The following is a 22,193-nucleotide window of genomic DNA, read 5'->3' as shown; positions in this document are numbered from 1 at the left end:
ATTTATTTATTAAGACGAAGAGGTGGTTAGGATTTAATAAAGTCATAGACTAAGCATTAATATCCTCATCACCTCAAGGTATCTTTTCTAGCCAGGCAGGCATCAGCCAGGAGAGGAAGGGTTTATCATCTCTGGTTTTATCAGCTTTTTGGTGATGTTGAGTTGCCATCATCTTTTTTTTTTTTCTTTTTTTTTTTGTTTTGGTATTTCTTAATCTTTCCCTGTCAGTATATTTCCCCCCCCCTCTTAAATCATTGAAGTGTCACTGACACCTATCGCAACAATCCCACCTCCATCTGTAGTTTTACCTTATTTTGCTTGACTCTTTTCTACAAACTTTCTAAGCTTTTTCTCACAATCATCATAATTTTCCCATCAGTATGAGCCAAAGTTAGGCAGCCAGGCTGTGTTGGACCCTGGATTGTATCGGGGATACATGTTTATGTATCGGGGAGGCTACATGTTTACCTGCAGAGTTGATTTGACCCACCCTATCAATCTCCCTGATAACGGTCCAGGTCTCACATAGTGGTGATACTAGTCAGAAAAACCTGGCATGGGTGAAGCAATTCTCCAGCACTGTTGTGCTTTATACCCAGCTATAAGTAGGTACCAAGCAGCTGCTGGCTCGCTCTCCCCCTGCCCCTGCGGTGGCATGGGGAAGAGAATTGAAAAAAAGGAAAAATGTGTGTTGATGTAAGAACAGTTTAATAATTGAAATCAAGTAGTAGTAGTAGTAGTAACACCAACACCACCCCCACCCCCCGCAACAATAACAATAATTGTAATGAAGGGGAGAGGGAGAGGAAGAAATAAAACCTCAGGGGAAAAATACCACCCCAAGCGATGCACAGTACAAGTGCTCACCACCCACTGACTAATACCCAGCGAGTCCCCAAGCAGCAATCAGCCCCTCCCGGCCAACTCCCCCCAGTTTATATACTGAGCATGACGTTCTATGGTATGGAATATCCCTTTGGCTAGTTCAGGTCAGCTGCCCTGACTGTGCTCCCTCCCGGCTTCTTGTGCACCTGCTCCATGGCAGAGCACGGGGAACTGAAAGTCCTGGATTCACTGAGCGCTGCCTAGCAGCAACCAAAGCATCAGTGTCTTACCAACGCTATTTTTTCATGCTAAATCCAAACCACAGCACTGTACCAGCTACTAAGAAGAAAATTAACTCTATCCCAGCCAAAACCAGGACAAGAACCACCTGTGGAGTTAGGAGCTCTGTGACTGGTTGATGGGTCCTGGATGTTGCTTCTCCAAGGCAACCACAAGACCAGGCAAAAAGAGGCAAAGCCAGTATCACTGTCCTTGAGCTGTTTCATGTGTTAGAAAAAAATCCTTAGTCACTGGCAGCTCTATGAAATATCTTGAAAGGGCTCAAGAGGGAGAGAAAACTCTGTCTTGGGTTCCTGTGAACTTTCCCAAACAGAGCATGGGGCTTTCAGTTACACCAGGCAATTTGCCAGTTGCCTGGTAGTAAAGTTTGCCCCAAACACTGCTGGTATGCCTGGTATTTGCATAATCCAGGACTGAGTTGTGTGTGTAAGCATAATCTTGAAATGGGCAATAATGTTAGGTGCTTTTTCAAAATGTAGCTGAATTATGTTCATATTTTGTTTCCCTTCCCCAGAAGGGAAGTTTCTAAAATCCCCCTTGCAAGTGGGAACAGAAGCTGATCATTCCTATTTCTTTGCCTTTTCATAGAACTTTTGATGCAGTTGCCACAAAAGAGCACCAGCAACATAACTGCCTCTCCGGCTCACACGCCCCCAGAAGCTCCTCTCATAAAAGCATGGAGTGTTCCAGAGAGATGGAGCTCGATCCAGGGCTGATATTTTACAAACACAAAAATACCCTCAAAAATCCTACTCCATGTCAATCAGGAGTCTTGAAAGAAGTGATAGGTGGGAGAAAAGGGGGGAGGAAAGACTGATTTTTCTCTATTGTTGATGAAATCAAATTTAAGCCAGAGGGTGTCAGAAAATGCCACCAAATGTAATGGTGTTCACTTTTTTCTTTTTCTCTTTTCATCTTTTTTTTTTCCCCCTCTTTCTCTTTGTAATTATTTTTCTCCTTTCCTTTTTCCCTTTTCCTTCTTTTTAGACTTGAATGTAATAACCTTGCATTCTGATGAATGGCAAAAGCTAGACTTAACATAGAAGATTGGTTAGGGCCCTGTGCAGGCTCCCATCTCACAGGCTGTCATACCTCCCTTGCTGAGTTAGGACACTGGCCCCCCATCTTCTTCTAAGAATTAGTAACCCCAAGCATGTACCCTGTTCATTCCATGGTCAAAGTGTTTTGAAACACGATCCAGATCAGCTCAAGCTCCCAGCGTTCCATTCAGGAGTAGAAGTGCTAAGCCAGGCAATTTGCCCCGTACCTCATTGCTCACATGTGTAGTCAGAGTCCAACTCAGCCTCACACGGGGGACCAATTGTTGCAGCACAAACAAACTAGTAGGCTGCAATAAGGCTTTTACCATTAGGTCAGATTCTACTGTCCACGCTGTTTCTCCTTCCCACAGAAGCCAGACCACATTGCTGCTCCTCCACCCAACCCCTCCCCCACCATCCTCAGGGCTATTTAACTACTTAGCAGGAACGGGCTACAGCTGCACATCATCCATGTCAATCAACCCACTGCCTTCGAGGCAAGGCCCCAGCTGCATATCATATCAATGCTAATCAACCCTCTGCCTTCATTCCTCTGCACTCAGAGGTCAGGGAAAGACTTTTTCCTTGCTCTGCTCTCCTCCAGGCTGTCACCCTGCCTCCTTGCATGTTCCTGGTCTCTGCATCACCTTGTGTCTTGCACTTCTCTGCCTTCACCTAGCTCAGAAATTTTCAGGGAGCTTGTCACTTTGATGTTCATACATTCACATAGTGCTTATTTGCTTTCTATTCAATTTTGATATCTATCCATTCACACGCCTCTGACTTGGCTGTCTATTAAAATGGAGCATAAGAAGGCAAAAGGCCCTTGTCACTATCTGATCCCCACCGACTTTCCAGACAGAGCTGGTGGTGATATGTTCTCCCTTTTTTTCCTTCTGTGGAGAAGTAAAGATAAAGCCCTCTCTTTTCTCACCCAATTTAAGCAAGAAGAATGAAAGATATTAAAACATCACTCGCAAGGAATGGGCGAAAGAACTGGGGTTACCTAGTCAAGAAAAAGAGGGACTGAGGGGAGACATAACAGCTTTCAAATACCTGAAAACCTGCAGGAAATGCTGTGCTCTTTGTGCCTGCTGCCTATGAGACATGGAAGAATAAACCTAAATTGCAGCTGTGGCTGCCTGGACTAGTCATGAAGAAAAAGGCTGGTTAGGACATGAAGGACTGGTCTAGATGACTGAGGGAGCTGTATGGTCTCCATCGTTCAGCAATTTTAAAAATACATTTGGCAAACATGAAGAGTGATACAGGTACTGTCCTCAGCTGGTATTTTCCATGATGACATGGACAGAAGCAACAAAAGTATTCACTTCTTTTCCTGGTTATCTTTCTTATTTCTCTGTGCCATCAGGTTGCAGGCTGGCTTCCCTTGAATTTTTGTCTTGTGAAGAGATGCCAGCTGCACAGTGCAGACATGAGATGCTGCCTTTGCTTTTCTAACCTGCATTTATTTCCTAGGCTTAGCCAGCTCCAGCACGTTAGTCAAGTGCATCCCCATGGATGGGGAGGGCTGTTCCCAGGAGGCCATGTAGGACGCAGTGTGGCTGTTCAGCTCAGGGCTTGGGCATTTTGCACTGGGAGCCCTGTTTCTGCTCAGCATCATAGAATTACAGAACTATTTATGCTGGAAAAGACATTTAAGATCAAGTCCAACTGTTAACCTAGCACTATCAAGTCCAGTACTAAACCACGTCCCTAAGCACCACATCTATGCATTTTTTAAACACTTCCAGGGATGGTGATTCCACCATGTCCCTGGGCAGTCTGTTTCAATGCTTGATGACCCTTTCAGCGAAGGAATTTGTCTTAATATCCAATCTAAACCTCCCCTGGCACAACCTGAGGCCATTTCCTTTTGCCCTATCATTGGTTACTTTGGAGAAGAGACTTCACACCCACCTGCCCACACCCCCCTTTCAGGCAGCTGTAGAGAGCGATAAGGTCTCCCCTGAGCCGCCTCCTCTCCAGGCTAAACACCCCCAGCTCCCTCAGCTGCTCCTCACAGGACTTGTGCCCCAGCCCCTTCCCCAGCCCCGTTGCCCTTCCCTGGACACGCTCCAGCCCCTCGACGTCCCTCCTGCAGCGAGGGGCCCGACACTGAACCCAGGGTTCGAGGTGCGGCCTCACCAGTGCCCGGTACAGGGGGCGGTCACTGCCCTGGCCCTGCTGGCCACACTGTTTCTGACACCAGCCAGGACGCTGCTGGCCCCTTGGCCACCTGGGCACACGGGGGGCTCATGCCCAGCCGGCTGTCAGCCAGCACCCCCAGGCCCTTTCCCACCGGGCAGTTCCCAGCCCCCTGCCCCAGCCTGTAGCGCTGCCTGGGGCTGGTGTGACCCACGGGCAGGACCCAGCACATGTGTGGCACAAGGTGTCCTGCCAGGGTGGCAGTTCAGCTGTGTCCCAGTCAGCTTCTTGCCTCTGACAACATACAGTAGCTCTTTCACAGCTCAGCGTTTCTCTACCAGATTTGTACCATCTCCTGTGCTTCTGCACCCCATGAACTTCCAGACTGGAAAACCTACATCTCAGGTCATGAGCAGTCACACAGCCCAAAACAGGCAAAAAGATGATCAGTCCCAGGATGAGCTGTCAGTAACACAGCATGCTGTCAGTTTTTGCCTACAGTGTTCAAATAGCATCTCATGGTACAAGCTGTGGCACTAAATGTTGGGCTCTTTATGGCAATATTCCTTCCCAGAGGCTAAAGCCAATGGACTAGCAGACCCTCCGGTGGCATGACTACACCAAGGGAGGTGCTACTGCCACGGCTGCCCCAGCTGTGACTGCTCACCTGCAGAGCTCTTGCTGGCAGTAGTTGACAGAAGGGGCTTGGTGGGCACCGTACTTTGACAAGGACTGGAGCTGCTTGCTTTAAATGTGTATTTGTCTTCAGGAATCTCTCATTTGGCATTAGGGTGTCAGTTTGGGAAGAACAAGAACCAGTGGCCTTTGAGCAGTCCAAAGGGCTAACAGGCAAGTAGTTACATATGAGGCAAATAAACCTGAATTGGAGAGCTAGCAGTGAGAGCAGCAGTAGCTATGGCTGCTGACAAACTTGGGTTTCACCGGGACTCTAAATCCCTGCATCACTCGGGCATCATTGAAGTTTCTGGCTAACAGTAAGGTAAAATATAAGTGCCATATTTCTCCATATGTTAGCAGATTTGTTTTGCATCAGTGACTCAGAGTGTTCGTTGCTGCTATTATGACTACAGAAAGATGTTAACCCTTTTTTTTTAAAAAATAAGTGCCTGACTTTTTTTGTTTCCACGTAATCAACTTATTTGAAGGTGCATGTTCCAGGCAAATAAGAGGAGGAGGGCAGGGAAGAATGCTTTCAGTACTGACCTAGGGCAAATTAAAGTACTTCATCATTTCCTCTCATTCTTTTTTCGGCTAATTTATGCCAAAACAATCATTTTTTCAAACCACTAGTTCTGACACCAGTGCTTTTGGCTCATTGTCACTGGGCGATCTTGCAGCGATGCTGTGATCTAGCCATTTGTCACCCATACAGCATGAAATGGGAGCTGGGGAGGGAGTGCTGGGGGATGTGACTGCAGCAGCTCTCGCCCTGGACTCATCGTTTTTCCCTCCTGGTCTCTTAAAGCAAAATCTCCTGGTGCTAGTCACAGTTACTATGGCAATGAATGCAACAGTTCTCAGCAATCAGAAAACATACTCAAAAAAAAAGAGGTCCACTGACACAAGACCCAAAGAAGCACTTTTCATGCACTGCCCATAATCCCTTTAAACTTTAGAGGACACTTCCATGCTCTTCTTTTACAGTTTATTAAGAATACCATTGTTATTTTCTGTTACAGTTTTACTGTTTTTAATTTCCCTACTTCACACTATCAGTAGTTTCATTCTATACATTAGCAGACCGTGGAATACCTTGCTGTCTTACTTCCATATTTTCTAATTGCAACACTCCATCATTAGTCAACTGGTTCATAATGTGGAAAGCAAAGTTGCTATTTCATTTCATGCTATATAATACAATGCTTCTGGTTCAGTAATTACATTGTGCCAGACTTGTGATCAATCCTGAGATAGCTCACTCTTGATGGATAGCCCCATCACAGAGTGTATAAGAGTTAAAGGAAGAAGCAAATTTTTAATTTTGCTCCTCTGTCAATTTAGCTATTTGAACACTGCTTTTCAGACCAATTTTTATCTCACTGAGATAGGAAGAGATTACAGAAATGAGAACTTAAAAGAGAGAACTGAAGTTTGAAAAATGTTTTCTAAAGTTTTGGTTTGCAATACAGGAAAGATATAAATTAGATGTTCTTCAACGGAAAGCTATTGTGTATTACTCTGTTAATGGAGTGCAAATCTTTTAGTCACCTGTTTAATGTACTGGAGAAAACCATTACCTGCTTCTCATAACTATTGCAAGGATCATATGAAATAAGCTGATGATCTTGCTACTACTGCTCGGTACTAGGCCTGTGAAACATTATTTCCAAATGTTTCCTGCTAGTCATAGGAGTGTTCGTGAGTCAAAGAGCTGAAGTGGTAGCCAACTTTCAAACAGTCACAGGATATAGGAAGTGCCTTTTCCTAGTAGGGGAAGAATTGCATGTCTTTATAGAATTGCATGGTATGAGTGCAAAACCTATAGGTGAAATATTCCTATTTCTGTAATAAAATTCTTTTGTCTTCATTGCTTTTTGACTTTTGCACAGGGCTACACCTCAGACTTTTCCATCTTACTTCCTATCTGCCATTCTTCTAGTGTATCATCCTTCCTTCAAGGACTATGAGTGAGATCCCACTGGTCAGAAGTAACAGTTAAAAATGCTTCAGAATCCCTGAGCTCAGGTACCCTGATGGGGATTTGGTCATCTCACCAAAGCAAGGTGAGGTGGCTGTGGCTGCAAAATATGTGAAGGTTATTTTGTATCCAAAACACTGGAAAAGGTCTGAGGTTCAGCATTCATAGAGCTGGGTAGAAGTTCAAGGGAGAGAGAACAAGAGGAGGACTAGGCTAGTAAGACTGGACTGCCACTCTGCTGTGACAAAGGATATTAAAAAAGCTGAAAGCACTTAACTATGATACTTAAATGTAGAGAGAGATGGAAATGGGGAAACTGGGCAGCAGATGAGAGCACCCTGGGTGGACAGAGGCTGGCTGCCTGGCCCTAGCACCTCTTCCTCCTCTTCCTCAAGAAGAAACAATACAGAATTGCTTTGGGTTTTCCATCAAAGCAGCTCCTCCCAGCATCCCCTACAGAGTGGGTGAGCAAAACCATCGTGCAAGGCCAGCTGTAACAATAAAGGAACAATGAAAGAAAAGCAACAGATCAGGAACTGGAGAACAGAGGTGGAATCAATGAATGAATCCCAGGGGCACAGGTGAAGGTTGAGAACGACAGTGGCTACAGTTTATAGCATCTTACCTGAGGGTTTTGGCAATCCAGGACCAATATACTTTTCTATTGGTTCAGGTATTCAGTTGACTTCTAAATGGACATATCACTACTATTGTATACATGTTATTATCACAGAGGTCTTTTAGTTGAAAGACTTCAGTTGTTTACAAGCACAGCAAAGTGCTCCACTCAAGAGGATTCAAGAGAAATGCTGTGGAGACAGATCAATTGATCATTTACTCCATTTTTGGTATGTATCTTTTTGTGCTATTGCAGCAAAACAGCAATTAAGAAAGTAAAAACACAGAAGAAAAAGTGGGAAAATTGAATATACAAAGGTGAAGAGCTGTTTATTTTCCCAGGCGTGGTTTCAGATATGCCAAACAAGAACAACATTTTAGCCCACTGGCACCTTGAGCGCTTACAGAGCTGAAGGCCATTTGGTGAACCCTACATGTGGAATATGCTGCAGGATTTCTGGAAAGGACCTGAGAGCCCAGGAGATGAAGGCAGGATCATGGCTGGCAGCAGCACGAGATCTGGGGAGGATGAAGGTCCTTAACCCTGGGACTCCAGGTCTCACTGTGTCTGAGTCCAAGCAGCCAGAGGAGGGGGAGGGAGAGGATCAGCCTCCCCCTGAGCTGTGACTGTCCACTCCCAAGTGCCCAAATCTTTAAAGAATTGCACAAAAGACAGAAGGGAAAAACCCCAGAGATAAGAGGTATTATACTTCCATGTTTGTTTTAGCAGAGAAAAAAAAAAAATAATCTCAGAGCTGAGGGCAGGAGGCAAAACAGGACCAATTTAATGAAAGCATTACAAAAAATGTCTCTGTCTTTGTTGTTTGATTTTATGGGTGTTTCTGCTGCTTTTCAAGACCTGCACAGGGAGTGGGCAGGAGTACAGTTGCTTTTAGACATGTGCAGATCTCTCTGCAGATATCTCCCAGAGCACTGGCTCACTCTCCACTCTGGGGCTGGTGGCTGGTGCGCTAACGACTTTCTAAATCACTCAGAGCAGAATACAGCTAAAAGAACTAGCACTGTATTACAAATTGGGGCTGGAGAGATCTTTTAGCTCAGAAATATAAAGGAGAAACTGTGGGCTAATCCAGAGTGGTATCCGGGAAAGCTCTTACTCTTAAAAAGCAAGCTAAGGGTTATCACCAACCTCTGAGCTGTCTCAGACTGAATAAACAGTGTTTCTGTAGAGTCAAATATGTGTTGTCACATACTTCTCTAAGAACTGATTTGTCTTTGACCTTATATAATTAAGAAGTAGATAACCTAAATTTTTAGCCATAGATCATCTTGATAAAAAAATATTTTCTGGATTCTTTCAGAGGCACAAGTGAATACAAATATTTGCCATACTTCATTTTTATCACAAAAGGACCCTTCCTGTAAATGAAAGTGCACATGCCAGCTCCTTCTCCTTCCTGGAGCCCACCAACTGCTCTTCCTTCAAATTGTTTTCTCATCTGCAGTATTTATAATATTTGCAATGTTTGTGCAAGAAGGAGACAAGGCTGTTTATTTAGGAGGCTGTACTCAGAAAGTTGTCAGTTTAGCTGGTCTGTTTGCTAGAAAACAAAATCCAGTCTATTAGAAGATGCCAGCTTTTATTCAGGATGAGCAAATCCATTCAGAAAATAAGTCCTTCGTGCCCTCTTCACACTGTCCCTTTTGATATATGGGCATTGTTAAGTCTGAGTAGTTCATATGCTTATTCTTTTTGTGGAAAAGAGTTATTTCCTGCAGAACAAAAGTCTTTGTGGGAAAGACAGCAATGGAGCTCTGTGAGCTTCAGTTCACAGCTTTGCATCTAAGAGATCAGAAAGAGGTTAGGGGGAAACACAAAAACAGTGCAAGTGGAACAGATTTTGGAAAGCCTCCTCCTGAATCCCCTCTGCCACTGCCAAAGGGAAGGGAGCAACCTCCAGACAGGCTTGATCTGCCATCGTCCCTTGGGGTCAGCGGGACCCCGTGTGATGGCAAGGGCACTGGTCTTTTCAAGCAGCACTGTGCTAACGTCCTCACCATTGCCTGCACCAGGGGAAGCTCAGAGTACTCAGCAGTGTCTCTACTGCTTTTCAGTTGATAGAGACATGAACATGAAACTGTGCGTGTGTGCACACATGCATGTGTGCACATGTGTGTGTATAACCCAAAGGAGGTTTAGGAGACTATAGGTTCTGATGGAGATGGACCCCATGGACCCCAGGATAAAAGCTGCCCCTGAGCCTGCAGGTGATGTGGATGAACACTTCTCCAGTGTGCTGATGTGCTCTTACCCAGGTGCCTACTACAAATCTGACATACATGATGTTTTTGGTTGGGTGATATTCATCAGTGGGAGGGAAGGAGGTGGTTGTTTCCCTCACTTACTCTTGTCCAGTGTGGTACAAGCAGTCTGGCTCCTGTGGCAGGGGGGTTCCTGTTTGCTGCACAAGCTCCCCGCCACTGCTGTGCTTCTGTAGCTGGAGCTAGAGAAGCAGAAAAGGATGGAGAGTAAAAGCAGTTAGAGAATTTGGAGATACTCTGAAGAAGAGACCAAATTAACACCACTAGCAAATCCTAAGGATATTTAAAGCATGTATCCGTATCTAGTGACCAGGAGGACATCATGGGTCACTGATTCAACATCTCCTAAGGAAAAAAGTGAACAGAAAAAAAACCCCAACCCTCTGAGGCTGAGAAAAGGAAGGAAGAAGCAAGATCCATTGCTAAGAAGTGTTTGTACTGGTTATTCAAACTAATTGGATGAGACTGAACTAAATAGATTTTAGGCTGTATTGTTTCTCCGAACGTAACGGTGAACTTTTGTGGTGAGACTCTCAGAAAATTGCAGGTGCATCTAAGGAAAAGGAAATCATACAGCTGGGAGGGCGAGACGGAGCTGCTCAGGTTAGTTGCACATCACATTTCTCTGACATATTATTTCTTGTCAAAGGCCTGGGATACAGGACTGTCTGGGGATGAGCATCTGAGATAAGTGAGCAGGTCCAGAACTTTAACAGATACAGTTTATGTGGCACAACTTCTAACATCATTTTTAGAGTTAATTCTAATTTGATAGTTAAAAATTGATACCAGAAAGCAAATTTCAGTACAACAGATACAAATGGGGAGCTTTGATACTATATTTTCAGTGAACTAATGCCTTCCCATGAAGCTTGTTTTCTGACAGTCTTTGGTTTTTTTGTAATGTAAATTCCACACTGATCTTTTTAGTCCTGCTTTTTCATTGGAAATATTTGTTCTAGTCTTATCCCTGCTTCTTTGTCATTGTTATAAAAAGTTAAATCAACCTGGAGTTCAAACTGAGGTTTTAAATTATTTTTTACATCAGTGTAGTGAGACAAGGAGTAAAACGGAAGCATCCTCTTCAAATTTCCCAAATTTCATGTAAAATGGCTGCCTGGATAATTTCTGCCCAATACACAGGGGTTTTTTATACTGGAAAGGAAGGGAAATAATAGCGACTGAGCACAAGGAGGAGAAATGGTAGGAACATTCTTTAAACACGTATTAAAGGAAAGCATAACAAGGGATTTGTGAGAACTCAACCCAGATGCCTCCAAAGTCTGGATTTTTAGATTTAGCATTGTTGGCTTGTTCCTTACTGAAATCTGACCTCCAGTGGCACTACCGTGAACCTCTGCAACCCTGTGAGATACTGTTTCATAGGCGATGGGAATCTTCAGGAGTAAACAGGTTTGCAAGAGCTGAGCATATTTATGTGAGCAGCAGAAATAATAGCTCAAATAAATTCTCAGCACGCTCCCCTTGCAGTGGCCTCCTATACATCTGCACCCAAGTTTGACAACATCTCCAAGCTGACTCCACAGGGTTACAAATGGACAGACAACCCCATCACAAAAATACTGGGCAGTTCATCTCCAGAAGCGCAACAGAGGATGCAAAGACTGAAATTCAGAGAATGATAACGGAGATGTGATTTTCTCTGTAAATAAGGCTAATGCCAAGGCTCACTGGTGTGACATTGGGGGATGAGGGGGGGTGGGGGTGCGGGGTGTGGTAGCCAGTGCTGCTATTGCCTGTGCAATATTTTTCCCAGGGTTACACAAGAAATTTCAGTTTCAAAGGGAGTCTGTCTGGTAAATTTTAGCAGCTGTCATGTATTCTGAAAAAAAATTTGCCACCAACCCCTAGGTACCATGCTACTGATGCATACAAAGTACGGCAGCCAAAAAAACCTTTTGGGCTTGGTTTGGGTTTTTTTGTGTGTGTGTGTGTATGTATGTGTGGGTATATAGGAAATCATCCAAAAGAAATCAAATTAAGAAATGCATCACCAATTATCAAATATACATAAATTAATCTTTTCTTCCTGAAATACCAATTCAGAGGACATATTCACCTACTCATCACATTTCCCACTGAAATTAACAGAGTGAGGTTGTAGGCCCACAAGGAGTAGGCAGGGAAAAAGCCACCACATGTTCACTGCAGCATGTGATAATAGCTCACTGCCAAGCGTGGTTGAGCTCTCATCCCACCTTGTTCTCCCTCCAGCAGTCTGTGGCTGCCCTGGTTTTGGGCAGCAGTGTTTCTCCAGGATTAGCTCTGGGGATAAAATCTGCCCCAGGGGTCCCGGGTGGAAACTTGGCTTCATCCTTCTCTTCCCTGAGTGTCCATCCAAGGCTGATGGCCATGGAAGGGACTGGGAGTTGCCCTCACTGACTGCTTGCTACGGAAAGGGTAGCGGCAGGTGGGAGCATCCCTTTGCTTGGGTTACAGCTGGGACAGCAAACCTGCCATGTCCCCGAAGAGAGAAACAGGCACATCTACAGCAGAATAAAGGCAAGGCAGAGGAGTTTTCTGTCTTAACCTGCACACTTCTGAATGGATCTTGCAGGGCTGTGGTGAGGTTTCCCTCCTTCTTGCTAAAGTGGTCCTAGTTTGATGAAGCTCTCAGGAGTATGAAATATGACTGACTAAAGCAAGGACACATGTATCAAGAGTAACTCCAGGCTGCAAAAAACTGCAATGTATAATGAGATATTTAAATAATAAATTAATTTAATTTATCTGAGAGAACAGGTCATGATGGCACAGGTTGATTAATGTCCAGAAATACCTACATGGGAGATTTCCAAGAGTACAGTGCTATAGCAGATAAAGGCAAAACGATACAATCAAATTTCTGAATGCAGAAAATAGCTGCACTTAACCTTGAAAAAAGACAATTTTTACCCCTGAGGGCTTGCAACAAAACACCTAGGGTTCTAGATTTTGTTTCACTCAACATCTTTAAATCAGTTCTGAGTGGCATTTGAAAGCCCAGCATAAGCATGGGAATCACTGTGGTCCATGGCATATGTGCCCTTCAATGAGATGCTTGTAATTTACCCTTCTTGACTGTAGATCTGTGAGGCTCTGAAAAGAGCAAGGGATTACCCAAACTGTCTGCGCTAATAAATGGTTACAGTCTTGAGTTCCTCAGCAAGATAAACACCCCAGGTGGTAGGTGGGTATTGTGAGATGCGAATCAGCCTGCACCACACAAAGATAAGCTTGTGAAACCAAACGACCAGCCCACACCCCAGTGTGGGTGTACACATTACCATCACTGTTTTCGCTATCATCTTTATATGATATAAATTATATCCTATGCTGATAGATGCTCCTTTTAATCCTGCCATTGTTTTGTCTTTTTCCAAAATAAACACCAGAAACCAGCAACCCCTTGGGCTTTATGATTTAGTGGTGGACTTGGCAGTGTTAGGTTTGTGGCTGGACTTGATGATTTTAAAGGTCTTTTCCAACTTAAATGATTCTATGACTCTGTCATTCATTTGCAACTGTTTGCATTTATTCAGCTATAAATGTTCACTCCCACCAGAAAGGGTAATCATCCCAGCACTGCCTCAATCGGTATCTCCTTTTGTCTGCTGGGACTTTGCTATAGCTGCTTTCCCCATTCTTTTGGCTCTGTCTTCTTTTAAAAACCTTTTTTAGAGATGAAAATATCCCTCTTCCTATACATAGGGAACCGTGTGCCTACAGGCAGTAGAAGCTCAGGCAACTACATGTGGATCTTGCAAAATGGGGAGTCTCCTGGTGAAAGGGATTTAGGAAATACGTGGTCATGAAGGAGCAGAGGGGAACAAGGAGGCTATGGGGAAGCAGAGCATTATCAGCAGAAAGGGTTTAATATATGGCCTCATCTTTTTTAAGAGACATGAATGATCCTTGGTAAGGATGTCAGTTCCCCATTGGGATAGATGAGTCAGGATCTGTGGGTGTGCAGGTGACTAGAATTTCATTTATGATCAGCACCTGAAATCACACCCTTCACATCATCTCCCAGCACACACTGCTGCAACATGTGCCAAGCATGAGCCTCCTGGCTCAGCAACCTGTTCCTTCTGTCCTAGGAAACTTGTTGCTTCCCTCATCTTTCTGACCCTGCTGCCACATTGGCTGCAAAGGGTTTGACCATCAGAAAGTTGCACTCATCGAATGTGCTTTTAGAGAGGTCCTAAAGTCTCATATCAGACATTCATGCTTCCTTTTTCTCTTTAGTTCACTACGTAGGAGCCGCTTGGCCGCCAGACAACTGTTTCTATCTCTCTCTAGGTTGTCCAGTCTAGGAACAATACCATTTCGTGTTGCAGAGCCAGTGTCAGGAAGGAAATAGTCCTCCACTGCATAACATTTTCAGAATAATGTTTAACTTGCAGGAAGCTCAAGGCCATTGCAAGTTTCTGTACCAGCCCCGACTCAAAGCTGGGGCATTCAAATTCAGTGTTAGAGCAGGTTGGACAGAACCGTGTCCAGCAACTTTTAAATATCTCTGAGAATGGAAGCTCCACAGCCCCTCTGAGCAGCCTGTCTCCATGTTTGACCAACCTCTCTGTGAAAATTTTGTTTACAAATGTCCAACCTGAATTTCTGCTGTTGCAACTTTTGTCCACTGTGCCTTGTCCTTTCCCTGCCTGTATGTCCTCTTCAAGCCTTTGCGTGCAACCCTTGACTTGATGTTTGGATTTCTGCTTGTACCACTACTAACAGCTCAGTACAAAAGATCTGGCCTTTCCATGTCTCATTCCAAGGACTTCCTCCAAGTACTGTCCACTTTTGTGAATACTGCTGTAGTTCTTTCTTTGTTTCTGTTTCATTTGCGCATCTTTCTGTTTGACATTAATGGTAGGTGGAACTGTGGAGTTTGGCATTTTTTCATTATTTTTATTGTGGGCTGACACCAGTTGTCACATTGACTGAAATGTTGCTCAGTGGCATTTATTCATGTGCTGATGCCCTGTAAAAAAATTTCAATACCACAGTTGGAAAATGTACCAAACTTTTTCTTTCTGCTTCTTTCTTCTGACAAAGAACATAAGAAAGGATGTTCTAGAAAGGGACATCTTTTGTCTTAGCCTTATTTTACTGAATAATTTTTTTTCAAAGTTAATTTTAGCATTTATCCAAGAGGGCTGATTCAAAAACAGAAGAGGAAGTTTTCTGATGGATGACTTCATACCTCACCAGAAAAGAAAAGCATGTTCTCCTGCCTAGAAATTACTTCTGCTTTCCACCTACTGGGAAACCCTTTAAATACATCACCTTTACTGAACTGTGGTGTTTATCCCATATTACAAACTTAATGTATGAGTATAAATCTTATTTTCCTAATGGATATTAGAATAAATGGGCCTGAGGAAGTACTGTTGAAATATTTGTCTTCTTTCAGCTGTAGATTTAGTCAGAGGGAAGTTAGGATATTTGGCATTTTATACGGAGAAATTTTATATATACAAATCTTCATCTGTCTTTTTTCTTCAAAGCCAAGCTCATAAATGAAACAACTGTTCCCAAACCACCACTGCAATGTCACTCGCTTCCATGAAGTCATCACATCAGTTCTGTCACTGTAACAACCTAACATTGTCTGTTGCTAATGTTACAAAAACGTTGCATTGTCGTCATTTTGAAAATAACTCTGAAGTGATGACTTTAAATGCAGCCTTTTGGCAATACATTTTGCAGGAAATCACCATTTTAACAGGAGAACTTTTGAAAATGAATCAGCTGTATTAAATATTAATGGCACTGCATCGTGTAATTAGTCAAAAGGAAATAATACTTCTCGCTATTAGAACATGCTCTTTCCCTCCTTTTTCCCTTATTCTTTTCTATACAGTATGAACTGCTGAAAAGTTTTCTATGAAGCTAACATACTGGATAAATAGTATAGAAAAAATTGAATGCCATTTAAGATGGACAAGTGTGAAACTGTATACATAAGTAGGAGTAATCTACTACAGAAATGCAGAATGAAGTGAGTGGCTCGGCAGCTTTAGTGGAAAAAATCAGGAAGAAAATGCACCGACATCCTCATCCTCCTGCAAATACAATAAATGTCAGATTTAGGATTATTGTCTGCAATGCACATGAAGGAATCCTTGTGCTTTAATTGTGACCACTCATCAGGCCTGAGTTGGAGGCAACTTTAAATACGGGACTTTACGATGGATGCAGTTCAGTTGGGAGGAGCCCTGGCAACAACAGCATAACCAGTCTGATATTTAGAAGTTAGTCTGAGTTAGCTGTCTTTAGCTGTCTTGGAGGACTGGAGATACTATAGTGCCTCAAAAGAGTGGGCTGGGTGGTGACAAGATCCTAACCTTCATCAGGGGTTTATCAAGGTGCCTCAGCAAAAAGAACAGTGGAAGAAACCCCAGTGGGTGGGAGAAAGCCCTGGGGTTTTGTGTAGGTGAGCAAAGGTGGAAAAACTCAGGGTAGGGAAGGAAATTCACGACCAAGAGCTGAGCTGAAATTTGATGGAGGCAGTTCTTGTAGGAAAATGACAGAGACCAGAGCAGCTGTGAGACTTGAAATAAGGAGAGCTGAGAGGGTGTGCGGGACAGCAGGAGAGCTGCGAGGAGGAAAGGCAGCCAGAGTGACCAGTAGAGCAGGTCCACAACTTGCTCATTCCAATTTTCATTTTCATCAGTCCCTTCCCTCCTCACTAGCTATAGCCTACAGATACATGGCAAGGCAGGACTCTAGTCTAGAATTTCACAGACAGGGAAAAGGGATGAGGTGGCCCAGCAGGGAGGGAGGAGGAGAAAGAATGGGGCCAGAAGCAGGAGCCAGAGCAAAGCACCAGAAAAAAGGGCTTTCTGCTCTGGTTTACTGATCCACAAGTGGCCAGATGAACACCGCACCAAGTGACTTGTGTGTCGCTTGTGAATTGTGACCATTACTGACACTTGTAAGAAGATGAGACAGTATGACTCTGGTTTGAGTGGGCTTCGCTTTCACTATGCTGATGGAAAAAACCCTTTGTTGCCTTTTGGGAATGTCAAATCTCCAGAGTCCTGCTTTCCAGTTGACCACAAATTGCTTGGGCTGTACTACCACACACAGTCCCAAAGAGCACCAGGGAATGACACGATGATAATAAGCTCATTTCCTTTTTGGGCCAGTACTCCTGTGATTTATCTGTAGAAACACGCCACAGAATATGCCAAAAGTAGAAGGAAAGGTTAATGGTTGTCAGTTTTTTTCCCCAGGTTAATTTCATGTCACAGTGACTCCTGGTTTTCAGTTCCTAACAGGGAATGTGATAATCAGGTGGTCAGGTCTGAAGGGATGGGAAAGTAGATGAGCATCACAGCACTCTCCAAACTAGCCAGCTGCAACAAGGTCTTTTACCATCTCGTACCAACATACTCTTCATGCCAGTCCCTCTGCTGCCTTCTCCTAGCCTCAACTCCTCCAGGGCTCGAGCTTGCTCACTCACTTGTTCTCTGCTTCTTCCTCCTCTCTCTTCCTCAGCTGCTCTCCCTTCATTGGCTCTCAACCCCTTAACAGAACCAGCCACAGCTGCACCTTATCTACATCGGCCAACCCACCACCCCTGAAGCCAGCCCATAGTTGTATATTATCAAAGTTAATTAACCCAGCTTCATTCTTCTACAAATGAGCATGACAGACCAAATCCCATCAGCTCTACATGCTAATGGCTCAGACATCTTACAGCTTTCTTTCAAGCTTTGCATATCCCCCCGGACCAAATAAAAGGGGAGGAGAAGGAAGCAGCAGCATTTCCACATCAGCTGCTATCTTTTCAGCACCGAGAAAGAAACCTGTCTGAAAGTAGTGACCTTGACTGCACCCTTTCTTCTGAGCCTGATTCTGTTTGATGTGGAGTAAGAGGAGACAGGCTAGATAGTGCCCTGTTTAAGAAAGAAAACTCCCCTTCTGTTCAGGAACTCTGCAGGAATTTCAGACTCAATTGCATCATGCTTGCTACTTCAAAGCCTTCAGCAACTGATCACACACTTGGAAAATATCAAACTTAACTTAATCTGACATGGTTATTTGTGTAACTCAACCTGTCTGACAGCCTCCTTCCTAAGGGTTGCTACAGTTCCCTTGTACTCTGGAACGTCTCTAGAGAAACATCAGGCATTCCTTCTTAACATTAGTCAGTGATGATTGCTTGTTTTCAAAGGGATTTTTGTACATTTTTGTCGGGAGTGGTATAATTCAGGGTTTTGTACAGTGACTTTGTTTTATGGCTTTGTATTAAAGTATTCCCTATATTAAGAAGTGAACTCTTATATCTAGTCTCCATATAAATGATCTAATTGTCACGTATTTTCAGTTTGTTTTTTACCCTCTTGCATCTGGCCCATGGAATTGTTCCAGTGATGTGGATCAAAACTAGCCTGCCGCTAGCTGGGGTTTCTTCTGTAGACATTCCACTTAATGTATGAGCCATAGGAGATACAGGTTAAAGTTCCTGCTGTAATGAAAATGTACCTGGGTAAATGCAGAGAGAGTTGCTTTGTACATTTAGAGGCCCTCAAGATGGCTGTACTGACCAGCTGTCAGCCCTCTGATCCAAAGCATCATGCCTGAGGCGTGGCAGAGAGGACACATTTATCATCAGGCCCCAACAGGGAGATGTGTTCCCACCTACTCTCACCTCTCCTTTGAGAATTCAGATTTCAAGGCATCCAGCTGCTACTGTAACAAGGGTTCTCACCAGCTCACCAGTGTCTGATATGAATTAAATGGTATTTTTAATTAAACATCTATCCACCTGTCGCAGCACTCTCCAAACTATCAAGCTGCAACAAGGCCTTTCACCACCTCATACCAGCATACTCTTCATACAGTCCCTCTGCTGCCTTCTCCTCATCCCACCTCATCCAGGGTGTGTATTCTGTCTCTCTCCACATCTTCCTGGGCTGCTCTCCCTTCATTGGCTCTCAGCCCCTTAACAGAACCAGCCACAGCTGCACCCTATCTACATCAGCCAACCCACCGCCCCTGAAGCCAGCCCACAGCTGTATATTATCAATGATAATTAAGCTAGCTTCTTTCTACTACACCCACCAACATAATTTTTTGGAGTTGAGGGAAAGCAGTCATCTCTAGGGGCTGGTGGTATCTAAGTAGCAACTATGAGAACAGCAGGGAGTCCAAAGTAGTGTATTTACACATAGAGTGGCAAATAAACAATCTCCAGGCATCAGATACTGTGAACATTAAGATCATAAACATACAGTTTGGAGGTGGTGGTAGCAACTCTGTGCTTGTCTCCCTATCTCATTGATATTGTGATCAGAGCTAGTCTCACTCTATTTTACAGTGTGGCAGCTGGACTTGGGTCACCATGAGTAGGAGTCATGTGGCCAAGTGTAGGCATCTGTAGTGTAAATGTCAACATTTGTATTAGTCACCCTTTGTTGTGTTCGCCAACAAAACTCAGAAAAGATTGGTAGGGCATGACTATCTCACCCACCAGCTGTCATCTAAAATCAGTCAGATATACTACATCCTACAAGTTCCTAGATAGTTACATTGGAGATGTTTAAAGTCAGTGTCTGACTTTACACCCCAAATACCAGCAGGTGTTCTCAGAATGCCATTGAATTTTCTATAGGTTTTCCAGCAGTTATTTCTTAATCTTTGTGATGGAACTTTTAACAGATGAATTTTTTAACGAACATTGATTCTGTCATTTAGCCAAAAAAGCATTTTTTTTTCTTGTATTTGTTCTAGAATCAAGTCTCAGAAAAATTCTAGCAATTGATGGTATTGCAGGTAACCAGAATATAACAGTGTTCCTTTTAAAATACAGGCAAAATGTTAATTTTTGCAGTCTTGCGGTCTGCTCACCAGAGCTTGGAAAGTCTCCACATACCTTGCTTGGCATGGTGGAGGAAGGGCAGGCACCACCTCTGTTACATTGCTACGGACTTGCTGACTACTGTCATGTGCAAAAAGACTCTTTTAATGGAGGTACTGGTTTTAAACCGCTACAGTCTTGTGTCTTCCAACTTCTCTGAAACTTCAACACAATTAGACAAAAACAGATTTAAAAAATCTCATCAGATCTTCCCATCTGCATTAGTGGTTGTATTCTTACATCAATTTTGCATTAATTTCAACAATTAGTATCAGGTGTAAAGCTTGGTAGAACCAGGGCCTTACTACTGGAATCCTTACATGAATAGCTAAAATATACAATAACTTGAAAAGTCATACAATTTTTTTCAAAGTCTTGGGAAAAATATATAATTCATCTTAAAGCGCTTTAAAGTCCACTTCAACCATTTAGCCTTGCTGAAGATCTTTAGACATATTAGATATATTGCTTTAAAAAGACATTCAGGGTATGGCCTTTATAACTCTTTAATGTTAGGTGCTAATGGAAGATGATGGATTGGTGCGCTAGGAGTGTGAATTCTCATTTTAGCCGTAAGGAAAGGCTGACAGCAGTGCACACTCCTCTGAAGTGTGATGACAGCATGCCTTAGTCTCATCTAACAGATCCATCCAGATTCTGAGCTCAGTTACAAATAATAATACACATTTGCATTTAAGTAGGCAGGTTGGAATATGTGTTGCTACATTTGAATTGACTATCGATGCAGAGCAAAAAAAAATGTTAGGAAAATTTTGAATTTGGGAAAATATAGAGGGTGGTCAGAAGTTGGAAGAGGTTGCTCAGAGAAGTTACACAATCTCAACACCAAGGATAATAAAATTTTTATAGTACTAACCCTGAGAAGCCCTTGAAGTTAGATCTAACTTCAAGGCTATATTTGATTTAAATGGAAGTTTGAAGCAGATGACCTCCAGAGGTCCCTTCCAATCTAAATTATTCTATGATTCTTATTTACTAGTTTCAGCTTGCCTGACTTTACATTTGATGCAATTGTTATGAAATCAATAAGTTATTTGGAATCTGTGACACTCCTCTCATTTAGAAAAGGAAGTGACTCTAAATTTCTATTTATAATTCATCTGGTGACTTCTTACCTTTAGACTTCCCAGCTGAAGTTTAACTGGCTTTTGCATACAAATTACACGCTTTGTTGTAACAGTGTTAATTAATCCATGTCTACAACAAAACTCTGCAGCTCCTTGCAGGCTGCCCTTTTCTTGCTTTTGGAGTTAGTGTAGTAGGTACATTCTCCCAGTCGAGAGCTTTAGGAGTTCCCTTCTGATGTAATTACCTAGTCGTGGATGGTCTGCTTACACTTTGAGAAGGCAGAAAAACAATGGAGTTTCTGTATCAAATGAAAGAATACTTGCTCTTCATTCTGACATTCTACCCAGTACAGAATTACTAAGGAACAGAGGTGAACAGATGCTCCTCTCTTCCTTCACCATACAATGATTACAACCAGTTGTATAAAGTTGTACTCCTTTCCCAGGGCTCTGTTTTCAATTGCACTGAGGCAAATTCAATGCAGAACATGTACATTCAGCTCCCAGAATAGTGTAGGTGAAATTCAGCAGTAACAAGAGTTGTGTAAGACTAATTTTGCATGTGAGGTCCTCAGACAACCCAGCAAGTCTGTACTGATTTTGAATTTAATAGGTGTTTAATAGAATACACCACTGCGTGTGGGAGGTCTGAATGTGTAGAACAAAAATCAACTAATATAACAGTGAATTTCAAAGCAACCTGGTTCTACAGTATGATTCACACCAGCTCAGAGGACACTTATTTGCAGATAAGTCTAATATTGTTGTAAGTATTAATGTTAATAAATTACATCAAAGCTGAAATTATTTTAGAGGCAGATATATATCGTTCAGTTCATCATTAAGATAGATAAATGTAGATTTCTATAGGAAAATTATGTGTCTAAGTTCTTTTCATATTCCATGGAGATCTAGTCAACGGAGGCTTGAAAACAGCTGAACAGATTGTAGGACACAATTCAGTTAGTCTCCACAGGTACATGGTACCATTTGAGGTGCCTTAGGCCATTTGAGACATCAGCACAGGGATGTTAGATCTGACCCAGGATCTACAGGATATGCATGCTTTTCTGGACTTGTAGAAGACCATGTGGGGTACTCAAAGGCATCCCAAGTGACCCCAGACTAGATTAATGCAGAAGATATGAGTCTTCAGTTGATCAGAATCACTTTTTTGATCACCCTCAATTTATTTGCCTACATCCTGTGCTCTTTCTGATTCTCTGTGGTGGTCGAGATACCTTTGGGATTGGCAGATATGGCTCACAATTGATGGGACACTTTCTGGACCATTAGCTGCAGGCCAGGCAGCATGGCTTGAGGCATCTCATGTGAAGGAAAATGGTCAGGTTCTGTTGCCT

Source organism: Falco rusticolus, chromosome 2 (genome assembly GCF_015220075.1).
Source record: "Falco rusticolus isolate bFalRus1 chromosome 2, bFalRus1.pri, whole genome shotgun sequence".
Classification (NCBI taxonomy): domain Eukaryota; kingdom Metazoa; phylum Chordata; class Aves; order Falconiformes; family Falconidae; genus Falco; species Falco rusticolus.
The sequence above is the reverse complement of the archived record's forward strand: the minus strand, read 5'-3'. Positions refer to the sequence as shown.